Genomic DNA, 10,796 nt, shown 5'->3' with positions numbered 1-10,796 from the left:
GTACATGTAGAACTCTATTTTTTAAAATAAAAAATAATGTCATAACAATCCTACATGGCGCTCTATGTTCCATAATTTGTAAAATTATATTATAAATGGATCTTAATGGAACAAAAGTTAGAATATTTCGAATTAAATAGCAAAAGCTATATGCGATTTACATAATATAATAATTTGGGTTGTTCATGCAAAACCAAACTCTAATATTTTCAATTTACATAATATGATAATTTAGATTGTTTATTCGAAACGAAACTCTAATTTCTCGTTATCCAAAACTCTTTTTATGTACTTAAATATATGTAGAACTCTATTTTCTAAAATATTAAAAAAAAATTAATGACATGACAATCCTACGTGGCCCTCTCTATTTCATAAGTTGTAGAACTGTATTGTAAATGAATCTTATTTCATAGCATATTTTGAGCACTACCCAATGGACACAAAAAATTAAATATTCCGAATTACTTAGCAAATGTTAGTTATACGTGATTTTACTTAATATAATAATTTAGGTAGTTCATGCAAATTAAAACTAAGCTCTAATTTTAGCTTATCTAAAACTCCTTATATTATTTAAATCCATGTAGTACTCTATTTTCGTAAAAGATACAAATTAAATTTGATGTCATGGCAATCCTATGTAGCGCGTATGGCCTCAAAATCTTGAAGGAGCTCCCTAAACTCCCTTTTTTTTGCAAATTTTGTGTTAACATGCATTGTTGATTTTGTGTTGCTGTAAAATGAAAAATTTCAACACCATTTTATTTACATATTTCCTATGTTCGTTTTCTATTCCAATAATCACCACTTTGGGTAGTTTTATCTATTTGAACCATTTCCACTTTTAGTAAAAAAAATGACTATAATTGACAATATTGACTTTATGTTAGTTACTAAAATTATCATTAATTACTCATCAAATTGCCTCATAAAGTTGTGTTTACTTTATTAAGAATTTACCTATCTCCTACACTTGTTAATTAAAGGTGCACCTCTATGCTAAACTACCATCTTTTCATTTCATTAAAAACCATACGCAAACTCATTGTTGTAGTGGAACGGATAAAGTATTTGTCATTATACTCTTATTTCTAGATTTTTTATTACGATATATAAATTATATAATTTTTAATATTAAACTAAATATTATAGCTACGTCTATTATTAAATAATATCCCGATAATTGGTATCACTAACATATTTGACACAATTTTAACACAAAGAATACCCCAATGATACTTGAAGAAAGTATAGGTTGCTTATTTGATAGATGCATGATAGAAAATTCATGGAAAACATGAGTGTCAGCCACAACTTCCAACTTTTAATGTCACATAAATACTAATGCATATAGAATGGAAGATGGGAAAGTGAAAAAAAGATCATATTAACGGTATCATAAATATAATTAATTAAATATAAAACTGACCTCTACTAATAATTGAAAATACTATTTTAGAGAAAATATACCTCTTCATCCATCATGATCATATCAAGATTTATCAAACTTTCTCCTTTATTTATGATCTGAGACCTTAAATAGTCTAAAAATGCGAACCTTGATTTTCCAATTAGTTTAGTAGAATCAAGTTCATGAAGAAAAGAATAAGATCTGACATATAGATATATGTGAGAAAACAAACATGAATAATTATGTATACAATAAATATTCTATGAATAAAATAATTAGTGAATTGCATAATACCTTTGCAATGTTGTTGACAAACTCTCATTTGATTCATGTAATGGCACCATAGTATATTATAAGTTCAAAATTATAAATATGTATTTTTATCTTTATATAACTCAATGTTTAAAAGTATGATTTTCAAAGATATAATTGATATTAACTCTAGTTTTTATTATATTTAAAATAAAAATTAATGACATGACAATCCTACGTGGTACTCTTTATTCATAAGTTGTAGAATTATATTGTATATGGATCTTATTTCGAATTATAATTCGAGCACTATCCAATGGTACAAAAATTATAATATTCTGAATTACGTAACAAAATTTATACACAAAATATATAATATAATAATTTAAGTTGTTCATTCAACACGAAACTCTATTTCTCTTATCCAAAGCTCCTTATATGTATTTAAATTTATATAGAACTCTATTTTTGTAAAAACAATTGATGACATGACAATCCTACGTGGCGCGTTCTATGCTCCCGAAAAGTTCCTCTTATATATATATTGATTGATTGATTTATTATTATTATATTCTTCTTCTTCTTATTCTTCTTATTATTATTATTATTATTATTGTTATTGTTATCATCATCATTATTATTTTTTATTACTACTATCTCTGTTCCTTTTTAATCTACACATCTTTTTTTGGTCGTCCTTCCGAATAGTTTCATTGTTATCTTATCTATATAAGGTAAAATGTCCAATCGTTATTTCTCACTTTTGTCCCATATGTGATACCTAACCAAATAAATTAACCCACTTAAAACCCCACTGTAACAGCCCTTATTTTTAAGTAAGTTTAATAAAAGACTAATTAATTATCTTAGTTTAATTATTATATTTCAATAGTAGGATGGATTACAATATTTAAAGACAAAAGGGAACACAATTGTTAAAATGGTAAAATAATGTTATGGTATATGTTTTTATGATGGATATCTTGATTTTTAGAAAAATAAAAGAGAAAAAGAACACTATTATTTCTCTATAATATATGTGGCTCATGTTGGGAATGCCATGTTATTTCCTTGTTGTCAAATTTCCTAACTCCTCATTAAAGATAGAAGGAACTCATAGTCTCGTACCCAATTTCCTCCTTATTCATTCACGGTGATATATCTCAATCCTCTGTTCTGTCCGTCAAATTCAAGCAGCATACTCTCATTTTTTGGTCTTTGTTCCTTCATCAAAGTTGTAGATCTCTTCGAGTTATTGAATTTAGGCTCAAAAATTTCTTCAATCGGAGTTCGGAGCTAGGAGTTATGATCTCTGGAAGTTGTAGTTGTTTGCTGCCACTGTTTCAGCGTTTTTCTCTCTCCTCTTCTTCGTGGATGCTGCTGCCACCTGATTTGTTGGTGTTGTGGCTGTTGCATGTTGTTGTTGTCAAAGAATTCTTTCTTTTGCTTCTGTCCCATCGGTGCTGCTACTGTTTTCCGGTCCTCTTCGCCGGCGAGCTACCACCATCGAGGTTGTGCGCATCGTGTTGATTGGCTGAATTGAGTTCTTGTGTCTTGTTGTTTGTGAATTCCAAAATCAGGTATAACAATTAATTTTCATAAATATGATTTCCTAAAGATATAATTATTGTTGTTTGATTCAATTCAAATTGTTAAAGTTGATCATGATTTATGTTGGTAAACTTTTATTTTACATTGTAGCTTCCAAATTACTTTGTTCTATCAGGAAGTTTTAAGTATATTTGTATACTTATAAACAATAACCAGTTTTAAGAGAAGATGTTTTTAATTCAGAATATAGTGGAACTAATAATCAAGATGGATATCATGTTCCAAACAAGTAACTTGCTGTGTTTTCTTTTCAATGGATTCAAGTGAGTTTTGTAAGAGCAATTTGATGATCTTGTTACGAAAATCAGATATGATAAAAGTTTGTTCAACTTAATGATTAAATCTTTCCTATTTATTTAATGGGTTGGGTTGAGGTTTAAAATTGTATTTATATTTCTTAAGTTAGTTTATGAAATCAAATTATCATAAGCCATGTTGTTTGATAGTATCCTCTGTGAATTAGAATGAGGTTAATTGGAGTTAGAGATTGATATAGTGAATTGAATTAGTAGAATGGTTTGTAAATAAGGAGTTGTGGGTAGTTGAAAGAGGTTAGAAGGTATGAGAAAGTTAATTTCTTTATCTAATTGGTAGTAAGGATGTTAATTGTTGTTCATATTGTTATGAGGTGATTGTTGGAGATTGATAAAGAATTTAGAGATGTCGGACCTTGAAGATTATAATGGAATCGAGCGTTCTTTGGGGAAATGAAGGAGGTACACACATGTCCTTCCACTTTTCAAATATATTATTGATATTTCGATTGATCATATAAACTATATAAGTTGATCTTGATATGTTTTCATAAGTTAAACTTATGCTGTATAAAAAAAAATGTGATTTGTGTACTATATGGTTTCTGAAATACATGTTTATGAGTTTTAAGACAAAGGTAGAACTAAATCGCATGTTAAGTTCTATTGGCTATAAGATATGTTGTTTTGAGACTCAATAGTATTAATTTGTTTGATGAACCATGTTTTGTGATATGAATAAGGCATGTACATTTGGTTCTAAATGAGAGTTTCACTATATTTTCAATAGTTATAAGTTTGATTCTATGAGTTCAGTGAGTTATATATATTAGGGGAATGGATAAGGTTATGAAGCTCAATTATGATTTCAGAAAAGAGTTCGTATATATATGGTTATAAATGTATAAACTTTATAAGAACATAATACCTGTAAGTTGTTGAGAACCTCGGTATCACATCTTGGTAACATTAATTCTTGTTCAAGTTTCGTGTATGAATTTTTAAGAAATCACTTATGATGTTTGATTACCCATTTCGAAATACATGCATTAGAGGTTGGAAGATATGGGTTTGGAGTTGTTTGTAATTTCAGAGTACGCTATAACATGAGTTCTGGAGGACTATTATTTGAGTACGGAATATACATGTAGTAAACTATGAACTAGAATAGTATGAACTATTATTATAAGGAGAATAAGTTCAGATTAAAAGGTTACATTATGTCATAGAAGGATAGCAACAAGGACTATTTGAGGAATTTGAGTTTTGTAATATTGAAAAGTTATGTCAAAGTAGTTGTGGGACAAATTAGTAGATCGAAGAATTATGTTTGAGAATGCTAGTTATTATTTGAAAAGTGGAGTTGGGTGATTGTGTAAGTTTTGGAGTGCCAACGTCAATTAATGGGTGAGTTGTCGATATAAAAATTATATGGTTCTTAAAGATCAGACGACTATAAAAGTATATATTGGAAGGTATGTATATATAGGGAATGAGAAACACTCAAAGTTGTAACATAGAGTTAAATAAATGAGTTTTGTAATAGTGATATCGATATAAAAGGGCTGGAGTGATGGTTTTGGGAAGTATCAGACACTAAATTTGAGTTATGTTGACTAAGTCGAGGGAAGGTGATAACTGAGTTTGGAAAACTTCTATTATGGGTATCAATGAGGAGTTAAAAGAGCTTAGGAGTCTTATTTTCTAATTGGAAAGTAAAAATAGGAAATGAGGGAGAGTGGGAAGAGTATAAAATGTTATGTATAAAAGTCAAGTTAGATATCTAATTATTTGGAAGTGAATTTTGGAAGTTCAACATTAATCTAAGGGTTAATAGAGTGGTTACGATAGCTTTGTGAGTCCAAGAAATGTTATAACCAAAATAAGTATTTGAGACGAAATATTAAATATTAAGAGGTAAGATCTGAAATGTGAAGGTCATACTAGAGAAATAAAGGATCAAGATATGGGTGGTGGTTTAAAAGAATATGAAATAGAGAAGTGTAACTTACAGTATTTAAGTTATGAAAGGTAATATGTGGAATTGGATTAAGTAAGAAAGTTTAAAGGTATAATTTTCTAGTAAGATAAGTAAGATTATATAAATGGATATTGGGAAAGAAAAATATAAATCTAGATAATAGAGAGCATGGTAATTAAGACAATACTAAGCGTATGGTGTTAAGGCTAATATGAGCTTTCGGTACGAATACATGGGGACGTATGGTTGTGAATTATAAATTTGAGAAGGATGAGGACAACGAGTGGAGTATTGGGAAATATGGAGTGAGATATTTTGACTTGCTATAGTAATTGTATGTGATTTATGATAATGTAATAAGGTTATATTCTGGCAATGAAAGTTCATGTATTGGGAATAAGAAAATCTTTAAGGGGAAAATTCATATCATGAGAATTTTGGAATGCTATAGTTTAGATGCTATAAGTTAAAGACGGAAGTCCAAGTACAAAGAGAAACTATTACGATGAAGGGAATTGCCAAGACATGTTAGAGTATACCTTATAGTCTACAAGTAAAACATTACTGGTTAATCGCACGAGCTTAGAATTGGGTCACCATAATAGTTATCTTATAAGTCTTTGAGAAACATATTTTACATTTTGATTATGTTATGGGTTCGAATGCGGAGAGACATTTGATTTCGAATACGTTTTATGTATATTACTTCCTTTAAAAGAATATTTGAGGTAAGTGAGGTTATTTGAGATTTGAGTTTGTGTTATAATAAGATTATTGAGGTTCAGGTATTTTGGATATGTTGGTTACATTTCAACCTTGTTTTGTTTTATATTAATTTACGGACGGAAGTTTAAGTCGTCGATACACTTTGGAATTGAGTATGCGATACGAATTAAGAACAAGAGTATAAGTTTTGAAAGATATAAGTTTGCGTTGTTGAGAAAATAAGCATTATGATTCAGTTATTGTTTTATGGGGAAAGTAAATAACATTTATGGAGCGAGATGCTCAATATGTATTATGGAGCGGGTATTGTTCCTTTGAGTAGTCATGACCCAAAAGTTATTGAGGTTCAGTGTTTTTGCTGCAATTATTTTGACAAAAGTTTCAAATGTTCAAGTTAACTCAACCCTTTTGGTAAAGTTTAAATTAGCACACTAAGTGCCTATACGACTTTTACAAGCAGTAAAAAATTGATTATTTCCTTATATCTTTACATGTAACTAATATGTGAAATTGTTGACGTAAAACAAAAGATTTCAAAAGAAGATTCAAGTCTTGCAATGATTAGCAACACCATAGTAGTTGTGATTCTTTTTCCTCTTCATGGATAAATATGTGTTCTTTGGAACACGTGTGGTATTGATAAACTGTGCATTTAAACTATTTATGTTAATAAACTATGAATACAAATGGGTAAAGGCCGATACCAAATAAGGTACGGTATGAACAACAACCCTTGGAGGATGGGTGATCTCCTTCCGAACCCTCGCTGGGTGGGTGAAGTCCAGCAGAGAATAAAAATGGGACATGTCCTGGTTAAGGCTTGCAAGCATAAATATTTAAACGGTGGGGTGACGACCTCCATTAGCTTAGAGACAGTCGGCTCCTTGTGTAAGGAGCCCCTCTCTATTCGTGTTCGCTTTACCCAATGAAATTAAATGCTTATATCGACCCAAAGGGTTTTTGAATGATCTAAGTGGTGATCTTCATGATAAAAAAGTTATTACTTTAATACGATTGTGCAAGGATAGTAATCCTGAAATTTTTAAACAAGTACCTTACTTGTGAAGCATACTGAATTCTAGCATGAATTGTATACGAATGGTCTTAAGCCACCAAAATGAGGTTTTGGGATGAGCTTATGTATTTCAACTGTTGTTGAACATTGTCCTTATGGCAAGGAACTTATTATCTGTAGTATATGTATGAGTACTTTTTATTGGACTTTCTAGTTAAGGGTTGCTGGAGTCGTGATAAAACATTTCTAACTATTTGATTTTAAGTATTTTTTTTTTTTGAAGTCTGGGATTGTTCCACTTGATGAGTAATAAACCGCACAACTATATTTTAAGCCACTAAAATGAATTTCTGGTTGGACAGTGTGTGTACTCAGTTTTTCTGATTTTGTTCTTGGAACCTGTCCTGGTGGGAGCAGAGTTCATTGTTACTGATCTTGCAGGTTCGTGCGTGGAAAACTCGGAATGGAGTGAAAGGAAGAATTTAGGTATCAAGGTTATAGTTAGATGTAATGGTTCAGAGTTTGTATTAGGGTTATATAACCTTATTTGTGAAGAAATTATTATATTGCTTTAGAAGTCGAGCAAGGTATTATGTAATATGTTATTTGGTTATTGAGGATGATTTGTTGTGGGCCCATAACCCACGGGTCCAGGATCGTTTATAGGTTATGTTTCCACTGCAAGTAAATGTAATTCGAGGTGATTAAGCGTTAATTGTAATTAGCGTATCTTAAGTGGATTTAGCTAGCAGTTCGGAAGTGCGGGCTGTTACACCCACCTACCTTATTTTTCTTTCTCCTCGATCTTTTATTTACTTTTTGTACTTCTTACTCCCCATTTGTCATAATTCATCTCCTCTGTTTTCTATTTTTTCACTTTTGTATTGGTTCTAATGAAAAGCAAAGTGCGTAGATTATTTAGAAATGGGGGTAGTATAAATTATTATTATTGTTATCTTTATTATTATTATTATATTATTATTATTATATTATTATCATTATTATAAGTTCACTCATGGTACACCCGGGTGTACTATGAGCACGGTATACCCATGACATTTTTGTAATTAGTCAAAACTTCAGTGGCATTTTCGTAATTTCTGCGGCTTATCATCATCTTCCTCATCAGCAACAAAAGTTAAACTTTTCGACGATAGAGATCAAATTGCGGTCGAAAATGTCGCCAGTGGTACTGGAGGAGACGCTCAACGGTCAATTCCGACGCCATTTTTGATGAAGACTTATCAATTTGTTGAAGATCCTTCCATTGATGACGTTATTTCATGGAATGATGACGGATCTTCCTTCATCTTTTGGAATTCTACTGTATTTGCTCGCTCATTTTGACGAGGAGAAAAGCATTTGCTTTGCGAAATTCAACGCTGGCGAAGCAGATTTCCACCGGAGATCCGATCTTCTTTCTCGCTCATTTCTTTTCTCCTCTCTCTGCCGGAATCACGAAATCAAAACTTGGAAATTGAAACTTCAATTCCCATATATGAGTACTTTGCATTTTGCTCATTTGTTTTATTTGTTGTTGTTTTGCTCGTTTTCTTCAATTTATTTTTGCTGGTTGTTCGGAGTGAAGACTTATGAAGTGGAGGAGAGAGAATCAACCACCATTGTTGAGGTGTTTGCTAATGGCGGATTATAATTGTTGTGGGAGGAGAAGAGAGAAAGTAGTTTGTTCATGGTGGTGATGGTGTGGAGCAGTGTTTATTTACATAATTTGTGCTCATTTAAGTTTGCTCATTTCTTAAATGAGTAGAAATGTTTACTCATTTGCTCATTTTGCTCAATTGCTCTTTTGCTCATTTTTCTCATTTGGAGAAAATAGTCTTGGGTGTACCATCAGGTGTACTCTAAATATTCTCTATTATTATTATTATTATTATTATTGTTGTTGTTGTTATTATTAATATTTTATTGTTATTATTATTACGGTTATTCACCAAATACCCCCGACAAATCAAGAAATTCACAATATACCCTCAATGTTTCAACAATTCACCATATACCCCTGACTTTTCATTTTTGTGCACCAAATACCCTTTTTTTAATTGTCGTTAACTCCCCGTTAACTTTATTTACCATATTGCCACAATTAACTCCTAACACTAAAATCTAAACCTAATCCCTAACCCTAATCTAATTACTAACCCTAAAATCTAAACCCTAACCCTTAATCCTAAGCCCAACCCAGCCCAACCCAGCCCCCTCCCCCTCCACCATCCCTCCACATCCCCCACCCACCCTCCATCTGCCGCAACCTCCACCCCTCCACCCCTCCCCCCGCCACAGTCCCCAACCCCTCCCCCTCCCTCCGTCGCAACCCCCACCCCCTTCCTCTCCCTCTGCCGCAACCTCCCACCCCTCCCCCTCCCGCTGCCGCAACCCCCACCCCCTCCCCCTCCCTCTCCCGCAGCCCGCGAAGTGTTTTCGAACACCAAACCCCCACCCCTCCCCTCCCTCTCCCCCTCCCTCTGTCCTCTGTTTTCAAACACCAAATGCGACGAATTTCCAACGAAGTTTTCTCTCTCCTCTGCTTGCCGGAGCTGGCGTCGCAGTCGCTTTTTTCTCTCCCTCCTTCGTCGCGTTTTTCTCTCTGTCTCTCCGGTGTTCGAAGGGGAGGGGTGGGGGTTTGGTGTTCGAAAGGGAAGGTGAGGGGTGGTCGTTGTTCGAAGAGGAAAGGTGGGGGTTTGGTGTTCGAAAGGGAAGGTGAGGGGTGGTCGGCGAACACGAGCAGGGGGTGGGGAGGCCGGCGGTGACGGAGGCGCAGGGAGTGGGGAAGGCCGGCGGTGGTGAAGGGGGAAGGATAGGGGCTGGGGAAGGCCGACGGTGGGGGGGAAGGGTAGGGGCTGGGGTGGGTGGAAGGGAGGGGGTGGGGCTGCCAAAGAGTTAGAGTTAGGGTTAGGTTAGGGTTAGGGTATGGGTTTAGGGGAAGGATTAGAGTAAGGATTAGGGTTGGATTAGGATTAGGATTAGGGTTAGGTTAGATTAGGGTTAGGGTTTAATGATGGCAAAATCGTAAATAAAGCTAACTGTGACTTAACGGAAGTTAGGAAAAGGGTATCTGGTGCACGTTTTCGAAAACTCAAGGGTATACGGTGCATTTCTGAAACATTGAGGGTATATGGTGAATTTCTTAATTTGTCGGGGGTATTTGGTGAAAAAACCATTATTATTACTATTATTATAAGTTATTATCATTATTTATTATTATTTTGTTATTTTTATTTATTTTTTTATTATTATTATCAGTTAATATCAGTTCATTTAAATAAGTTCAAAAGAACATGACCTAAAACATGCATCTCAACCAACTTTTAAGTTATTATGCATAATAGGGATTATATTCATTACTGATAGTCTGATACTCATGCCTCTCTCGCATATAGCTTCTTTTCCAACATCAAACTTCCAATATGAAAGCATGTCTGCCTCATGATAAGAGATTTTGATGCTTTAAACTTAGTTTAAAGCGTCATGATAGGAAAAAATCATACCAAAAGGTCAAAAGATGCACAACTAAACAAAATTCGA

General features: G+C 33.1%; 1 long non-coding RNA gene across 2 annotated transcripts; it reads left to right on the top strand.

The window, feature by feature from the left end:
• Positions 1 to 2,723: 2,723 nt before the first annotated feature.
• On the top strand, positions 2,724 to 8,084 carry LOC125498388 (uncharacterized). 2 transcript variants are annotated; one of them, XR_008969851.1, is made up of 3 exons: positions 2,724 to 3,246; positions 3,906 to 3,993; positions 7,671 to 8,084. It is a non-coding gene; the product is annotated as an uncharacterized LOC125498388 (long non-coding RNA). The 2 variants fall into 2 exon arrangements; XR_007275378.2 differs by lacking the exon at positions 2,724 to 3,246 and having other exon boundaries at positions 3,264 to 3,993.
• The last annotated feature ends 2,712 nt before the right edge of the window (positions 8,085 to 10,796 follow it).

The sequence above is a fragment of the Beta vulgaris genome, chromosome 6, assembly GCF_026745355.1.
Source record: "Beta vulgaris subsp. vulgaris cultivar EL10 chromosome 6, EL10.2, whole genome shotgun sequence".
NCBI lineage: Eukaryota > Viridiplantae > Streptophyta > Magnoliopsida > Caryophyllales > Amaranthaceae > Beta > Beta vulgaris.
Note: the sequence above shows the minus strand (reverse complement) of the source record. Positions and strands in the feature narration are given on the sequence as shown.